This window comes from Lathyrus oleraceus, chromosome 6 (genome assembly GCF_024323335.1).
Source record: "Lathyrus oleraceus cultivar Zhongwan6 chromosome 6, CAAS_Psat_ZW6_1.0, whole genome shotgun sequence".
In the NCBI taxonomy this organism is placed as follows: Eukaryota; Viridiplantae; Streptophyta; class Magnoliopsida; order Fabales; family Fabaceae; genus Lathyrus; species Lathyrus oleraceus.
Window position 1 is genome coordinate 272,929,522 of NC_066584.1, and position 19,926 is coordinate 272,949,447.

General features: G+C 36.1%; 1 long non-coding RNA gene across 1 annotated transcript; it reads right to left on the reverse strand.

Moving 5' to 3' along the window:
- Nucleotides 1–4,162: 4,162 nt before the first annotated feature.
- On the reverse strand, nucleotides 4,163–18,668 carry LOC127095548 (uncharacterized). Its single transcript, XR_007792673.1, has 3 exons — nucleotides 18,259–18,668; nucleotides 16,388–16,451; nucleotides 4,163–4,495 (listed from the first exon to the last, which is right to left on the reverse strand). It is a non-coding gene; the product is annotated as an uncharacterized LOC127095548 (long non-coding RNA).
- Nucleotides 18,669–19,926: the final 1,258 nt, after the last annotated feature.

Below are 19,926 nucleotides of genomic sequence, written 5' to 3' on the forward strand. Positions count from 1 at the left end.
AAAATCCACACATTTTAAAACGTTTTCAAGTTTGAAGAAACATGAATTGAATTTCCATAAAATAAGTATAAAAAAAATGTGTTTAATGTATTGAAGATAGTGTGACTAACATTCTTTCTACCAAAAAATTGTATGGGATTAAGGGTGCAGCTATTGGGGGTGCCGATGCCAAATTAAAAACTCAAACAATTCAATGACACATAAAGGCCCAACACTAACCGAAAACAAGACATGTTTGATAAGGCCATTTCTTGTAGATTTTTATGGAGTTTTTACACCTTTTTTTATTTAATTTTATGGTTTTGATTTTCATACATCATTATTTATTTCTTATATTTACATATTTATACTTTGGAGAACAAATATGGAAAACTAACAAAATTATAAGTTTTTAGTAATTTCTTACAAACTTTCAACAACTTGTCACAAGCTTCTAGAGCGTGTGTGTATATATATTATTCTTTGTAATAAATATTTTTTCATTTAATCAATACTATACATTTCAGTAATTATCTCTTTTTTTTTTTGTATTCACCATGAAAAATAAATGATTCTAATTAGACTTAAATACAGTTTGATCTCTTTTTTTTTTTTTAATTTTTTAATTTTTAAATTTTTCTTTTAAAAATCAAGTTTTAGGTACCTTGTTTTGAATTTTATTAGGTTTCTTTTGGTCTTCTCCCAGAGTTGGATACATAGCATGTTCATTTATGATATGACAAATAAATTTGAAAAAACTGATGTCATATAAAAATATTTTAAATACATTTTAAATTAAATAATAATTTAATTTAATTCATTTGGTTTATAAAACCATTAGAGAAGAACCCTAGCCATCGTCTTCTACCTCCTTTCATCCCCTTCGCATCGTTTTGCTTTACCTTCCCTAGAAAACCCTAAAAATCGTACAAATAATTACGGTCTGACTCTCATCACCATGTCCCAATATTCAACATCAAATAATTGTTCTATTTCTCGCTCAAATAATGGCGAATGCAAATGTGGTCTTCCATCTCCATTAATGTCTGTTTGGACGGATTTGAACACAGGTCGTCGACTTTTTGGTTGTGGGATGTATAACGTATTAGTTTGTAAACGTAATATCTGTGAACTATTTTATTTTGTGATTAACAAAAAAATCCTTCTTTCGTTGTTCTTATCTAATCCATTTTTCATTGTTCTCATCTAATTCTAGATGCATGGATATACGAGGTGTAATCACTTCGTCTCACATGATGAAGAGATGTCTCAAAGAGCTAAGGAAGTAATATCTTAATTGCACCAAAAATTAAACCAAGAAAAAGTCAAGCTGAATGATGTCATAATCAAAAAGGATGAATTGAAGTTAAAGATAAAGTTCTTGAAGATGATGAACAAGTTTATCATGGAAATGACATTTGTGTTGTTAATAGGATTAGTTATATCAAATGTAATCAATTAGTACCAATTTGTTTGATTAAGTTAAGTTGATTAGTAACAAATTCATGGATCTGTTTAGGTTAAGTTGATTAGGTATGTTATGTTGACGTGTTATGTGGAATGTAATGTTATGTTCAATGTTATGTACAATGAAATTGATTATGTAAAGTTGAATGAAATGAAATTGATTATGTATTATTCACAAGTTACAAACCTAATGTACACAATGTAAATGAAAAAATAACATGCCTATAATTTTCACAATTTGTTCACAAGTTCATGACTGTTGAACAAACATGTAACATTAGTTTGTAACAATGTAATAGAGTATGTAACAGACCTATAACATGGTTTGTAACATTGTAATGTTTATGACAATTTAAATTTCATAACACAAATTAACAGTGAAATTTCATAACACAAATTAACAATGAAATTTCATAAACTTGTTCATGATAGTTGCAACTTTGTTCATGACATACTAAAATACAACTTTGTGCATACATACCAAAATACAACTTTGTTCATACCAGTTCATACATACCAAAACATTTCAACTATGTTCATGAGAGTTTGTATCTTTGATCATGACACAAAAATCCAAATACAAAGAGATAACATAAATTATATTCTTGAGTAGGTTATGGTCCTTGTGAGCAAGATCCAATTTCTTGGGTAGGTTGTGTTGCACTCTTTAACTTCTTTTTCTTTTACTTTGTAGTTTTTGACTTCTTGGTCTTATTTCCACCCTTTAGCATGGCCCTATATGCTCCCTCTTTCCTTTACATGTTCTCATGGTATGTCCCATGAATCCACATTTGTGATATGTAATAGTTGCAAGCTTCCTTGACAGAACATGTGGGTTTTTGGGCTCATCATTGGTTTTGTTCCTCATATTCTTGGGACGTCCAATTGCCCTTCTCATCAATGATGGATTAAACATTAATTCACCATCCACAGGACATAATTGAGGACCATTTATTGGGTAGATGATGTGTGAGTATGTTTTTTGAAAAGTTGATTTCCTGCACACAATACCAATACTTAATATCATAGTCATATCATGTACACAATAACATGACATAATATGATACTCAGTTCATACAAACTTATAATACTCAGAAACAAGTTCTTCAGGTTGATTCTTGCTATTCCATATACATGTTATGGCATGGATGCAAGGGATCTCAAATAAGTCCAATTTCCTACAAGCACAAGTTTCTTCTTTGATATTGACACAATAGGTTTCAATACCATTTTCTACACCAAATATAACCATGTCATCATCACCATGCCATGTTGAAATCCAACCCTCTACATATTTCTTATTATTTTCAACACTAATTGGATTCTAGGGCACACATTTCCAGTATACTTAATCATAAGTCCTTTCTAATTAGTAATCTTATTAGTCAAGTAATGTTTAATCCCTTCTAAAAGGGGGATAATTGGTTTGTCCCTATATTCTAGGATTGCCCTATTAAATGCTACACACATGCTGTTTATTTGAAGGTCACATTTAGAGTAGGTCTTAAAGTGTGACCCGGTCCAATATTATGTTGGCACCTCATTCATTTCCTTTCAAGCAACTTCATTCAAACCTTTGAAAAAATCCCAACCTTCAATATTTAGTTAGTTATAGTTAGTTACAGTAATTGTAAGAAGGTATTTATAATGTAAAGGAAATTAGTTAGAAAGAGGAATTATTAATGATACTATATATGATAAGTATTCACTCTTGTAAAGATAATAATGAAATGCATGAAGATTGTGTTATTTATTCCTACCATGAGATTAATCTATTTCCTTACACATATGCATGAATCTTCATTCAATATGGTAGCGTCCTAAGAAGGGGCCTATATCCGTTGCATTATCATCTTCTTTGTTTATGTGCTCATACATTTCACCATAGGTGAAGTTTGAAGCTTCAAAGAAGCTTCAACATTGGTAGTAAGTACAAGTTAGGAGTATCATCTTGTTACACTTGGATTTTTAGGTACTAACAAAGAATGTCAATGAAAAGATATTTACTGTGAGAAAGCATTAATGAAGTGTCTTTAAAAGATAATTAATTATAAGTCATCGACATATCACTGATGGGGAATCGACAAGTTGTCGACACCACGACACATGGTTTAGAGGACTCTCAGGGATAAACCCCCAAGATCCAGATCACTGGGAAATATATCCAAAATCCTGAAAAAGGCAGTCGACAAATGCCTTTATAACTTCAAGAGGACCAATTGATTAAGCCACGTGATGTAAAAGAACTTAGTAAACTCATAAGTCTTGAGTCCTTGATAAGCAGCATCGACAACATGTTGGAGCGGTTAATATCGAGGGTTCGTAAAGAAGTGAGAGGCAGTTACCATGCAAAATTTTAAGATGTTTAATGTATGTGTCGACATATATATATATATATATATATATATATATATATATATATATATATATATATATATATATATATATATATATATATATATATATATATATATATAAGCAAGTATCAAGCAAAAGGAATATAAAACAATGCAAAAGTTCAAGATGTTTAATGTATGTGTCGACCTATGTAAGTCATGTGTCGATACATACGATGTATGTGTCGACCTGTAGAGGCGACACATCAAACATAAGTTGCAGCCTTTAAAAATGGAGTACATAAGTCGACCTGAAAAACGTATGTGTTGATCTATAGAGAAAAATTCCTTCTATGTGTCGACCTATAGTGCGTATGTGTCGACACATTGTTGTTTTTCACATAAAAATCAGTTTTTGATGCATGAAACATTTTCTTTGATGCATGATTCTTCTCTAAACCTTTTCTAACATGTTGTTATGATTCTTAATGCTAAGATGCACATTTAAACTTAGAGGATATTGTCCAATATACATAAACGCTAAAGTATCCTAGTTTTGATATCATACAAAATACATCTAATCGAAAAGTTGCACTCACATACTCCCTATTTTTTATGATGACAAAACTCGAGACAATGTGTGTTTTGTGTCTTCATGAAGGCTCCCCCTAAATACATGCATCATAGCTTCAAAGTTGCATATGCTTATCCCCCTTTGACAATATCAAAAAGAGACAAAACAAGTTATTAGCAGTATCACATAGATACAACATATCACATATACAATATACCATACAAAAGATAATAATATGCACTCACATACACAACATACATGAAGTTAAACAATGGAAATTAACACAACATAAATAGAATGGCAATATAACAACATTACACAATTTTCATCTAAGGCAATACACTTAGTAAAACCATTGTCCGTATTTAAAAAATAGTAACATTGTCCAGACATAACTAAAAGCAAAACAAACCAATAAAAAATAATGCATGATGACTCAAAGTATGAACTCCATGAAAGAGATTCACCACAAGACATGTGACTCAAAAACACAAAAAGACAACACTTTTTCGTCCTCCACAGCCCCTAGGCATTAGTCTCACTCCCCGATGCCAACTTTACCCATTATTACCAAAATGATGATCCAAGAAGTCACACATTTCTTGGTAAAATTGAGCATAATGGTAATGATTCTCATTTTGGGTCGATGTCATATGGTTAATCCTAGCAATCGTAGATGCATGATATGTATCCATTTCATTGCGCATAGACACAAGACTTTCTGTCACATAAGAAGCAAAAGCTTCAAAATTGGCATCTTATGCAGTCATGTTCTCTTGCATTAGACGAAATCTCTCCATTTGAGCACCCTCAAAGGCATCTCATCTCCTACAATCTTCCTCATAACGCTCATCTTGCCTAAGTTGCATGTTTTTTAGCATAGTCATGATGGAAGACGGATTACCAAATCCAACACCAAAGTTATTACCATGAGCATCCTCATGAGTAGCATCTTACATAAAATCATCACCCTCATGAATACCATGAGAAGTACCAATTTATTGATCATCAACCATATGCTTCATAGTAGTATCATCATCAAACTCTGTAGGATCATCGAAATTATATATCTTCCTACCATTCTTGCCCATACGGAAGTAGTACACCCGACGATTTACATCCCAAAAGTAACCCATGTTGGGTAGGGTATGTTGGGAGAACTCTTGAGCCTGGATCGTAGATCTATACTGAAGATTCAGTATCCCAATGTTAAAATAGTTTAAAATCTTGGCAATCATGGAAACATAGCAGAATGAAGTCCCTTTGTTGCAGTCTTTAGTGAAGAACATTTGAGACACAAGTTAATTTGCCCAATTAATATTAATTTTATTCAAAAGGATATAGACCAGATGAATGTCAACACCGTCTATTCTTGATAACCCTCAATTCTTTGAACATAAAACATGAGACATAAGCCAAAGCAAAATCCTAGGAACCATCTTCAATTGACCAGTTGTAATAGGACCATATCAATCATCAGAGCGAGGAGCCTTAAGTAACTGATTCAGATGTATGTTCCACTTAAAATGTTGATGAAGGTTGATATCCGTCACCAACGGTTCATCATCAACATCAACAATAGTAATACCAAATAAAGACTTCCAAAGATTATTGGTAAACACATAAACAGTGTTACCTATGGTAAACTTGAAGGATGGATCATGCTTATCATGTAACACATAGTAGAACACATGAATGAGGTCTTCATTATAGTCGTGTGCAAGCTTCATAAAGTAATCAACTTGTTGATGCGCAACAAAACTAACAACATCTGGGATATCCAAATAGCCAGCTGTAGCGGTAAATTTTTTGAGATTAAGTTATTGATTAACTTAACTTGCAAAGCAAGAGTCACCACTATGCTTTTATTTTTTCCAAAGGAAAAGGGAAAAAGAACAAACAAAACCCAAAGAAGTTTTAAAATAAAACTAATAAAAAGAGAACAAGGGTCTGGGGGTTAGTTATGCAAAGGGGATGTATTAGCACCCTAAACATCCATGATACTCCATGGGAACCTCTTTGAAAATATGTACTTTTTGGTTTGAAAAATGTGTTGTTTGTTAAAAGATTGGAGAGATGGGAAAAGAAGTATATTTTTCTTATTTTTGTGTTTGTCAAGACTTTTGAAGTCTCATGCCTACGCACCAACAACGTGCAATGGAGGATCAAAACCTCGTAGTTCGTGGTAAAAATAATAAAGGGAGTTTGTTTTTTTTTTTTTGAAAAAGACATTTTGTCATTTTAAGAAGAATGCTCAACTAGTTACCCACAAGTATGAGAACTTTGCATCATCATGAGAAGGGCTCCAACTTGGATAAGGATCAGCAAGTATGCCACTAGCTCCCATAGATGGAAAATGATTATCATCAATACTATGGAGATAGGAGAATTATATCTCAACTATGGAAATGGCTCATGTTTAATGCCTTGAGAAAAATTTTAAAAGGAAAAATGCACAAGGGCACAAAATGGTTTGAATGAGTTGAGCATTTTTTAGTGTTTTGAAATTAGTCTAAATATGTTTAAGATGGATTGGCATTTATTGAGAAAAAGGATTTGAAAAATCACTCGACAAAATTCAAGGTTTATTGAGAAAGTGGTTCAAGTTTTAAAAATAAGAAGGTTTTAAAAAGAAGGGAAGATTTTGAAAATTAAAGAAGGGGAGGAGAAGAAGAGAATATCCTAAAGCATAAAGTAAAAGCTAGGGAGGAAATATCTAACCAAGAAATAACAATCTTTACGACATAAGTCAAGCAAGAATTCTCTCCTTTAGATTAAGCCTCAAACAAGCTAAGATAAGCAAATCACAATCCATGTATCAGATGAACCCAAAGCAACCAAGCCAAGTCTTCATAGAGAAGTCCAAAGTCAAAGGTATCAGATGAATTCCAAGGTCTCAAGTCACAAGTCCCAAAGCAAAGGTCAAGATCCTAATTCTAAGTCCATAACTCCACAATGATGTCAAGGATAGTAACCACAAGTCCATGAGTTAGGAGAAACAAGTTCCTTTTGGGTTTTTCCTTATTAATGTCTTCTTTACAATGATATAAAGGGCATGTCCAAATGGATAAAGATCAAAATGACATAATCACAAACAATATGATATGAAATGCTAAACATAAAGTATAAAGTAAATGACATAAAATAAATACATAAAGTAAAATACATTAAAATAGAAGTTAATACAAGTGAAGAGTTAGTAAAAGATGTTAGTGAAGATGAAAATATGTTTTGGTCATTTTTTGGAGAACACTCAACTATCCACTCACAAGCATGAAAATATGAACCTATACAACATTTATGAGAAGGGCTCCAACTTGGATAAAATCAACAAGTATGCCACTAGCTCTCACAAATGGAAAAGGAACAACATTTTCACACAATACCATGAGTTATAGGAAACTTACAATCTCACTTATAAAAATGCCATTGCCTTTGGGAGAAATTTAGCGCAATGTTAAGAAATCGTAATTGGACTTATGTAGAAGTCACAACTATCTGAGGTCGGTCAATAATAATGTTTGTGTTAATTCATGCTAGAGAAATGATATGTAAATCATTCTCCTAAAGCCATTCCACATAAAAAAAGAAAGAAAGGGGATGATTAAGCATAAAGGCTAGGGGGATGGTCCATTACTTCAATCCACACTTCATGACACTTAGGACAAACTTATGCGTCAATTCAAAGTACCTTAAGTGATTCATGATCACTTAGAAGGTAGATTTGAAATGATGAAACTTCATTAAGTAGCAATCCACACATCATGAACAAGAGGGTATGCCTTGTGTTCAGTATAGACATAAGGGAAAAAGGGTAAATTCTACACAAAAGTATTATCACAAAAAGGGATTTGTCAGATCACATGACATTTTCGTGCCTTGGGTAGCAGTGAGGTGTTTCTAAATATCGCTTACTGTTTATTATGTTAAATATGTGATTTAATATAATTGCCAATGTCGCAAAAAACTATAGGGTCACATACAAAAGGACGGATTGATGAGAGATAAAGTAAATAAGGAACACCGTAAGGTACGATGCACTTAAGTGAATTGTGGAACATCGTAAGGTACGATGCACTTAAGTAGAATAAGAAATGTGGTAAGATACCACGCACTTAAGTGATTTTCGGTAATGCCATAAGATATGGGCCACATACACTTAAGTGAGATTTTTAGCTTGCAGCCCACACAAGTGGTTCTATAAATAGAACACTTGTGTAGAAGCATTTCACTTGATAAAATTTCCTTTTTCTCTCACTCTCACTCAAAGCCTTCATTCGTAGCGGTTAGCATGAGACCGAAGGAATTCGTTCATGTGGACTGAGTAGAGATGTTATCACCATTCAATGCTCGTGATCACTCCTTAGATCTGCATCAAAGGTTTCAATCGCCACAAGAGGTAATGATTTTTATCATTGATCATGCCCATTCGTAAGGATCACTAAAGGAAAATTTTAATTTCTGTTGCATTTTTGATCTCCTTCAGTTCTGACCTTGGTCCTTGAAACAAACTTGTAGAGGGCGTCACAAATGACATTGTGCAAAAAGAATCAGATTCATATGTTGAAATTTGAAGAAGTTATGATCCTTGAAAGTTGGGAAAAATTCACTTGAAAATAGGTTAAATTTCACTAAGTCCACAAATGACCTATAATGTCTCTAAATGTTTGATAATCCTCCAAGCATAATTGACTCTTGTCATGTAAAAATAAGTTATAGAGGATGTTTATAAGAGTCATATGAAAAAAGGGGCATTAAAAAATGTTGGGAATTGAAGGAGTTGTGATCTTTGGAACTTTGAATTCAAATTATTGACTTTTAGGTCAAACCTCTTGGAACAAGCTTGTGTACTTGGACTTTCCTTGCATTTCATAGCACATGGGTGATCATATGAACTCATGATAAAGTATCCTTGATTTCCTATTGATTAAATTGTTCAAAGCTTAAAGTTTCTTGTTCAAGAAGGCATGAAAATAAACATATGAACCTTTTGACTTTCCTTGGAGAAGTAAGCCACAAAACATTGAGATGCTCTTGATTTGAGAAGCCCTACCTTGCACAATAAACTTAAGAGAAACAAGACATATTTTGGTATTTGGTTAATGGTTAGATGAGAAATTAATCATATAAACACAAAGGTAAAACATCAATAAAGAAGTGCTTGGTGATCCCTGCAAAATCAAAACCAAAGATGGATATGGCGAAGGACCAATATGTGACCTTGCTTGTATGCAAAAGAATGCAAATGAGATGTGGGCTTTTAGGCTTAAAAATTAGGGTATGGGTTGGTGTAAGCCCTAGAGGCCAATACTTTTGGTACTTGTATCGAATTAGTTATTAGTAATAAAAGACTTTTTCTTTATTATGTTTGTTTAATAAAGTCCCTAGAATAGCTAGTCCGTTTAATGTATCAAGTATGACTTAATCATGAGATCACATTAAACATAAGGACACTATTCTTAAAGTATCCGTAGTCGAGCTTTATTGTGAAGTGGGATAACATTAAAGCATTAAGACTATTATGTATATAGATTGATGATCACATCTCATGGATCATGGATAAGGAGTTATCAAGTCTTAAACATAGGTATGAATATTAAGAGTAATATTTATACCGGATTGACCCGCTATGAGAATACTATATATAAAGTTATGCAAAGTGTCATATGTTATTCTCATGGTGATAATGGTGTATACCACTCTTCGACCTGAAACCACTATGGACCCTAGATGTAGAGTCGAGTGCTTTATTGCTGATCAAACGTTGTCCATAACTGGATAACCATAAAGACAGTTGATGGGTACTCCACAAAGCATGCTGAGGGACATGAGTGACCTAGATGGAATTTGCCCATCCTGCGTAACAGGATAAATGTCTATGGGCCCAATATTGAACTGGACAAGGATGACACGGTCTATGCCTTGTGTTCAATATAGACATAAGGGGCAAAAGGGTAATTATACACATAAGTATTATCACAGAAGGATTTGTCAGATCACATGACATTTTCGTGTCTTGGGTAGCAGTGATGTGTTGCTAGATACCGCTCACTGTTTATTATGTCAAATACATGATTTAATATAATTGCCAATGCCGCGAAAACCTACAGGGTCACACACAAAGGACGAATTGATGAGAGATAGAGTAACTAAGGAACACCGTAAGGTACGGTGCACTTAAGTGAGTTGTAGAACATCGTAAGGTACGGTGTACTTAAGTAGAATACGAAATATGGTAAGGTACCGTGGGCTTAAGTGATTTTGGGCATATTATAAGATATGGGCCAAAATACACTTAAGTTGGCATTTTAGCTTGAAACCCATACAAGTGGTTCTATAAATAGAACCATTGTTAAGAAGCATTCATTGCGGTTGCATTATTTTCGTTTTCTCTCTCTCTCTCTCTCTCTCTCTCTCTCACACACACACACACACACACACACATACACACACTCAAAGCCTTCATTCGTACCAGCTAGCACTGAGATTGAAGGAATCCGTTCGTGTGGACTGAGTAGAGACGTTGTCATCGTTCAACGTTCGTGATCGCTTCGTGGATCTGCATCAAAGGTTTTGATCGTCACAAGAGATCTGCATCAAAGGTTTTAATCGTCACAAGAGGTAAATATTCTATCACTGATCATGACCATTCGTAAGGATCTCTAAAGAAGAAAATTTTAATTTTCGTTGCGTTTTGGATCGCAATTCTCCTGCAGTGGTATCAGAGCCACTTACGAAACCATGAATCAGATAGCTGTTTATTTTCTGTATTAATATGATTAAAAGACAGAATGAATCAATTAATTAAACGGGTAATTAAATTTGGCATCATGAGTGTATGAGTTGGATGATTGATGTTGACTATGCTTCGGGACCGACATTAGTATGGTGAAGCAGTGATACATCGATCGTCTATAGGTTACGCAATTGAGACCGATCAACTTATATATGATATAAGTAATCCTAATGCAAAGTACGATATATATGATATACTGTTTCTGTTTCGTTCATTCAAACACTAAATGGTTGTTTTCCTTTGAGCGATCAATGGTCATTTGCTTCGGAATCCGACATTAGTATGGTGAAGCAATGACCTGTTGATCAATCATACTGAATCAACAATCGAGGTGTGTTTGACGGTCTGAAATTGGTGCATTAGGGTTAGTGACGGCGCAAGGGTTGTGCCGTCAAGAAGTTGTGAATTAAGGACTTGTTGGAACACGTCCGTTGACTGTTTCAAAGCGCTAGTTTTTGGCCGCGTGACGATCGTCATGGACTTGTGACGATCGTAACAAGCTGGACGTGACGGTCGTCACGTGCTTTGTGACGGTATTCACATTCACAGATCCAGAATTCTAGGCGTTTCTGTTTTTGGCCGCGTGACATTCGTCATGGGCCTGTGACGGTCGTAACATGCTTGTGACGGTCGTCACACTCACAGAGTCAGAATTCTCGGGGTTTTTGTTTTGTGACTGCGCAAGAGTTGTGTCGATGCAAAACGACGCCGATTTCAAATGAATTGTTCATTAAAAGTTTTGGCCAGGGGCGCTGCCCCCTTGACCGTCGTCCGCTGAACGGTCAGCGGAACCACCGTCCGCTGACCGGGTAGCGGAACACCCGTTCCCGCTGACCGGGTAGCGGACCCCGGCTAACTCTGTGTAGTGTGATCGATCGCCGAAATTTAATTTGGTTCTAAGTAATTAAAGGAATTAAAATTAATAATAATAATGTGTTTATTATTATTGCCTTGTGGTGATCAGTTATGGCCTTAGTTATCCTTTATCTTGTTTTGGGTTTTAAAATACGACCTGCGTGTCGTGCCTCTCCTTTTAATCTCTTAATGTAACTTCTTTTCTCATCTCAATCCCTCGTATGTAAAACGAGTTTCTTCTGTAATGTAATGATATGAAGAAAGAGAAGAATTCAATATCGAAGGAGGACAAAAATGAAGAAAGAGAAGAATTCAATATCAAAGGAGGACAGCCTTGAAGATCTTGCTTGGAGAAGCTTAGATCATTATTAGGTTAGCTTAGGTTCTCTCATTGGCTTGGGAGAACAATTGCGCTAGGGGCCATAACTGTTTCATTATGTATGTTGATGCATGTGTATGTATGTTGATGCATGTGAATATATATTGATGCATGTGAGAGACGATTTATATGATAAATAAGCCGGTGAGATCATAACAATTACAATTCCCTCAAATTAAATATTAAGTTTATGCTTTCCAAGTTTTAGCACTCATAAAGACTAGTATCGGATAATGTAGGTTTCGCCTACGCGATGTGCATGTTCTATATTAGTAAGGTGCGATGGGATAATTGTAATATCCAACTGCTAAAACAATGGGTCAAACTTAACTAAACAAATTATAATAAGATTATATATGTTTAGAAGCAAGAGTTGGAAATGATCCATATGATGGATTGGAATAAGGAGTTATTCACCCAACTGAAATTTTCGAGAGTTGTATTAGATACAATTGGAAGGAGTTCCTACCTAAATAACCTAGTTTTGTGTAATCCGCCTACGCGGACTTAGAACAAAGTGAAATGTGGATCTCGACCCACTAGAAAATCTTCCAACGGGATTTTCCGAATCAAATGATGAGGGTCATTTCTTTTGAGTAAAATAGTGGGAGCATATTTAATTAAAGGCCTAATTAAATATGTTATTGATACTTATATTTTCATTAATTCTTATGTAGATTACCATGACAACAAACACCTCTAACAACATCTTGCGATCAATCCTTGACAAGGAAAAATTGTCTGGGAAAAATTTTCTGGATTGGCACCGAAACCTGAGGATTGTCCTCAAACATGATAAAAAGCTGTATGTCTTGGAGAAACCTGTTCCTGAAGAGGAACCTCCTAGTTCTGCACCTAAGGCAGAAAGAGATGCTTATAAGAAGTATGTCAATGATGCCAATGAAACTGCTTATCTCATGCTAGCTACCATGAACTCAAAATTGCAAAAGCAACATGAGAACATGGCAGCGTTCGATATGATCGAACACCTGAAGATGCTCTATCAAGAGCAAGCAAGGCATGAAAGGTTTGAAGTTTCAAAAGCCCTTTTTCAAAGCAAGTTAGCTGAGGGAGCCCCTGTAAGTCCCCATGTGCTCAAGATGATTGGGTATGTGGAAAACCTTGAAAGGTTGGGTTTTCCCCTCGGAAAGGAACTTGTGACTGATTTGATCTTGCAATCGTTGCCAGATAGATTCAGTCAATTTGTCCTAAATTTCAATATGAATGACATGGACAAATCACTTCCTGAACTGCTAGGCATGTTAAGAACTGCTGAGCAGAACCTGAAGTCAAAAGGGAAGTCCATTCTGATGATCGGAAATGGAAAGAGACAAAACAAAAGGCCCATCAAGCAGGGTGATAAAGGGAAAGGCAAGGAAGTTGCCAAACCCAGACCCATTGTTGCTGCTTTGAAGCCTAGTGGAGGCATATCAAAGGCAGGCATCTGCTTCCATTGCGGTAAGACCAGACACTGGAAGAGAAACTGCCCAAAGTACCTGGAAGATACGAAGAATGGAGTAGAGACTTCAACTTCAGGTATTTTTGTTATTGAAATAAATTTATCTACTTCTGCATCATGGGTATTAGATACTGGATGTGGTTCTCACTTTTGTACAATGTGCAGGGGCTAAAAGGAAGTAGAGATTTGGCAAAAGGTGAAGTTGACCTACGAGTTGGCAATGGAGCAAAGGTTGTTGCTTTAGTTGTAGGAACTTATGTGTGGACTTTACCTAGTGGTTTAATAATTCAGTTAGAAAACTGTTATTATGTACCTGCAATTAGTAGGAATATTATTTCCATTTCTTGTTTGGACAAGTTTGGTTTTTCATTTATAATAAAGAACAATTGTTGCTCAATTTATTTGAATGATATATTGTATGCTACTGCACAAATGAGCAATGGACTATATGTCCTTGATCTCGAAATGCCTATTTATAACATTAATACTAAAAGGATGAAACCTAACGAGTTAAATCCAACTTACCTTTGGCATTGTCGATTAGGCCGCATAAATGAGAAACGCATTTCCAAACTCCACAAAGATGGACTCTTCGACTCTTTTGATTATGAATCATATGAGACATGCAGATCTTGTTTAATTGGAAAGATGACAAAGTCTCCATTCACAGGAAAAGGTGAAAGAGCTAATGATCTTTTGGCCCTCATACATACTGATGTATGTGGAGCACTGAACATACCAGCCAGAGGAGGTTTTCAGTACTTCATCACATTTACTGATGATTTCAGTAGATATGGTTATGTGTATTTAATGAAACACAAATCAGAGTCCTTTGAAAAGTTCAAGGAATTCAAGAATGAAGTACAAAACCAACTAGGTAAGAATATTCAAACTCTTCGATCAGATCGAGGTGGTGAGTATTTAAGCCTAGAGTTTGATGGCCATCTGAAAGAGTGTGGGATCCTATCCCAACTTACTCCTCCTGGAACACCCCAATGGAATGGTGTATCTGAGAGAAGAAATCGAACCCTGTTAGACATGGTCCGATCCATGATGAGTCACGTCGATCTTCCAAACTCCTTTTGGAGACATGCATTATTGACAACAGCTTACACACTTAACCGTGTTCCATCCAAAAAGGTTGAGAAGACACCATATGAGATATAGAGTGGTAAGTGTCGCATCCTGCGAAAAATCAACCGGCGAGACTCGAAAATAAAACACACAGAGCCGCCACTAAACCTTATTTATCCCAAGATAGGGAAAGGAAACGCTCAGAGAAACCTGGAAAGGAAATGGTCTCGCGACCAAAGAGACAGGGTAAGGGAGTCGGTTACGCGAGGGGAAGGTATTAGCACCCCTCACGTCCTAGGTACTCCTAGGGATCCACGTCCTAGAATAAAGAAAAGGTTGCTAAACATCACACACACACGGGGAACGCAGGTGGGGTTAAGAGGAACGGGCTCGATAAGGTATCGCACCTTATGCCTACATATCTTGTCTGGAACAAGAATCAGAGCCACTGTAGTTCGGCTTACGCACGCCAAACAACACAAAACATACAAACAAGCAAGAGTGGCAAACATGGAGCCCGACAACCACTGGATGGAATTACGTCGGCATCCGAACCAAAACACACTCAAAACGGCAAACGTGGAGCCCGACTGCCAATCCCTGGGCTTACGTCGGCATCCGAGCCAAAACACACAGTCAGATAACAAGTAAACGCACGCAAAAAAGAAAAAGGTTGCCCGGAGTGGTCTCGCACGACCACCTGCCTACATACCTTGTCTGGAACAAGGATCAGGGCGATGTAGTTCCCCTGAAAGGGACTAAATTGCTAACCAGAAACCGGGGAAAGATACACAACTAGGGAGCTGAGACTCGAGCCTAATGTTGTCATGCATCGTTAACCCTAAGTTCGGTTTTCTATCCTACTTGCATAAGCAAACTAACCTAACCAGGAAAGAAGCTAGCACACAAGCATACAATCATATATCATCAAATGAGAACAGGTATCTCAAACAAGCATGTCAATCAGATATCCACATAACACGCACTATAGCCAAACAAGGGGCTCACACAATAGGTTTGACTGCCGAAGCGAGTCGTCTGTACGGGCTGTGTTTGCTCTTAACCTTGCCATTACGAGGCTAAGGTGAAGCAGATGAAAGGATGAAGTGAGGATCAGACCTCACAGCTCTTGTCCCTAACCAGGGAGAGCTGACAAATGAGCATGGGTCCAGAATAGGGGAACCCTTCTATACTCGATGACTCTGACACAATGTGCACTGCACAGATCTTGGGGTTTTGATCTCAATGCTACAACCATGTAATGGGAGCAAGGAGAAGACTCAACTGAATAGTGGGGGACAGACTGCTTGTCCCTACCTTCCACCAATTGCCTTACTTGAAGGACTTTACCTGCTTGGGCTTGAAAAATAAACATACACAAGCATTGCCTCTTAAGGAGGACTTCAGACAATTTGCCCGGCCCGGTAACAGCCGGGTCTCCAGACTACATGAAGTAAGAAGGTTATACCTCTATGCAAGTTGCTTAAGCAAAGCAAAGCAATAGTTCACAAGGAACTGAGCAACTAAAGTACCTGGAAACAATCAAACTCAGTCAGTATTCAATCAGACAAATTGTACAGCAAACAGTTAAACAGTCAAACTATACACAACACAAGGCAAGCTCAAGGCTTAAACCCAAACTCCAACACCTACAAAACAATGTTATGTTAGTGTACAAACATCCACAACATCAATCAAAATTGGATTTGGATCATTCTCCATGTACATTGCTTTTTTGATCCTGAAAAATCAAGCAAATATTAGCAACTAGACCACTAGGCCAAGCCTAGGGTCCAAAAGCAAGAAAAAATTAAAACAGCAAGGTATCCACCATCCAACATCAAATTAACATCAAACAAGAGCAAACATCATTGGTCTCATGTTTATATCATCCATCAAGTTCAATTCATGCACAAAACAATCCATATTGGTTCAAATGAAGCACCAAACATACAAACAGAATTATTGCATTCAAATCCATACCAAAACACATTCAAAAATTCTCAAATTAAATACACCTAAACAGGGGTCAGTCAAGGTCTACCATGTCAAATTTGAGATCCATTGGGCAAATGGAACCATGTCAATGAAAATCAACAAAAACAGACACCATTTCATGCTTCAATTCATACCATCAATGCATACATCCACTTCAAAAATTCATATCTCATTGAAAACAAAAAAGAAATGGATGAGACCAAAACAAGGAGGTCCTAAAATGTGTCTAGTTCATGCATATCAAATTTCATGGCCATACAATACAATGTGAGCATTTCCCAATCATTCTACCAACCTATGTCATATGAGCTTGCACAAATGATCTCCAGAAATGAAAAATCATGATCAAATAGAAAATGCAGTGAAAAATTCTACAAAAATTCATACAACATCCTAACATGTCAACAAGTCATCATGCAAAATTTCAGCCAATTCTAACATGTATAGGTCACTCAAAAAAATCCTGCAAGTTGACATCAAGAGGTGTGACACAAATTGTCACACCTAAGTTCCAGAATTTGCTGCTCTCTAACCAGGTATCCAAAATTCATGAAATTTACATATAAATAATCCTCAATGAGTCAAGAACCACCACAAAAATTTTCAAGAATTTATTCTACATTATGAGTATTTCATGATCAAATTACAAACATGTATCAAAAATGGACATACAATGGAAAACCCTAGGTCAAATAAAATATTCCCCAAGCACAACTTTGACCAATAGGTCAAAAAAAAACCTACACTCAACAAGGAAGCTATAGAAAAAATTTCCATATTTTTTGGATTTTTTTACTATTTTTTATGGATTTTTAAAGGTGTGTATGATTTTTTAATAATTATTTGGATTAACATTAATTAATTAAATGTGTTAATAGCAGTATGGTAATATTCTAGTTTTGGCCAAAACGACACAGCAGCATTTTAATGTGCTGGCGCTGCGTGAATGGATGGTCTTGGCGGTAAACAAAAGTTCAAAAGGCCATGCGAAAATTCAGGATTGAACACGGGCTCTTTTTCCAGAATCGTGAAGAACGTTGCGTGTTCTTCGTCCTCCATCAACACCAGCTTCGGCCTCAAGAAATTCTCCACCAAATCAAGCAAATGATACACCGATGGAAAGGTCTAAGTGTGAGGATCTCAAATACATAATCAATTTCACCTAATTCCTAACACAACTCACGGATCGATCGAATAAAGTTTCTCACTCAAAGCTTCGAGTCGCGATTTCTCTCAACTCGCTCAACCGTTTTATAAACCGCAAGTTTCACGCTAACCTACGATGAACGATCTACACAATGCATATAACAATTTACAAAACCGTGAGATTCGAATTCGCACCTTTGTTTGCCGACAGTTGCGATTCGTGATGAATTTGGATGTGATTCTTCAAAACAGTCCAAGCTTGATGATAGGGAAGATGAATGGAGGTGTTAGCCTAGCTCGAATTTGCTCCAATCATGAGAAATTCCAATTCACCATTGTTGAGCATTCTTTGGACAGTTGTGAATCTTGAGGATTTGGAAGTTGCTTTGTCAAAACAGTAGAAGAAGAAGTGGAATGAAGATTGGATCAACAAGAATTTCCGAATTTCATCAAGAATTGGAAGAGTTTTTGTGGTTTTTGTGTGATGTGTTCTTGAATGTTCTTGAGAAAATGTGAGAGAATTGGAGAGTTTTTAGATCTGAATTTTGGTGAAATGAAATTCTGTTATGATTAGAGAGTGTTTTGGTTTATATACCTGAGCTTAATCATCCACTAATCATGTTAATTAGCAAAAATGGAATTGTTAATGAAATTGGTTATTTTGCAAATAAGGGCAAAAATGTAATTTCCATGTACAGCTCATTTCCAGCTGTTTTGACAGCTCATGCAAACTCCAAATGTCATATGTGAACCATAGAAACTTGTCCCATGCTCATTGGTGTTGTATTTCTCAAATTCACATATGTGTGGTAATTGTCCAATTTTCACCATTTCATTTTTCAACCCAAAACTCAAACCATGTGCATTAACCATGAAGTGAATATTCAAACACATTTAAAATGCCATTCCTGAGGTGTTGGAAAAAGTCCCATTCAAAAATTCCCGATATTTTGACTTTTGGACAATTTTGCCCCTGGTCCAATTCAGCTGTCCAGTTGAAAAGTGACTTTTTGCCTTGGCCATTTTTGGACAAATCCAATGATGCACCCTCAAAGTACATGTCAAATGGAGTTTGTGCATATAAAGAACTTGCAATTTGGACAAAGTATGTGGTAGTTATGGCCTCCTGATTACGGGTCTTTTCTGAAATTCACTGAGCCATATCTCGCAAACCGTACATCGGATTTTCAAGTTCTTGGACTTTTTGGAAAGGTGAGAACAAGATCTACATCTGTCATGTTGAACAATTTTTCATTTGAAGCTTCCTTGGACTTCTGTTTTTGAGGTCAAAAACTTTCCATTTTTGGAAACTTCTATTACAAGTCAGTTGCTATTTTTGGCAGTTTTTGTCCTGACTTGATTTTCTTCATTCTTAAGCTTTGAGATGTCATTTAACACTTGTTCCAACATGAATGAAGTGTATCCAACTCATTTCCACCTCCACATCCATCAGATCAAGCACAGTTGACCACAGTTGACTTTTCATCTGATAGATGAATTTGGCAATGCATTGATCAATTTAAGCCCCAATCTCCAACTGAAATGGCTCAAGGGTGACACCCTAGCCTCAATAATCACCATATAATCACAAAATGATCCTCATCTCATCCACAAACCCCATCTCCTGATCCAGCCCTGATTGGCCCAATACAACTGATTAGGGTTGACCAGTGGTCAAAACCCTAATCTCAAGGAATCTTCTTCAATCTCCTGATGACATCCAACCATGGTGATGATGATGTATCGATTCAATCAACATGAAGACCAATACCCTTGGGAGTCACAAAACCCTAATTCACAGCTCAATCCTCAGATGGCCCATGATCAATCAGTACAACCCTAGGCTTGCATTTTCTGACTTCC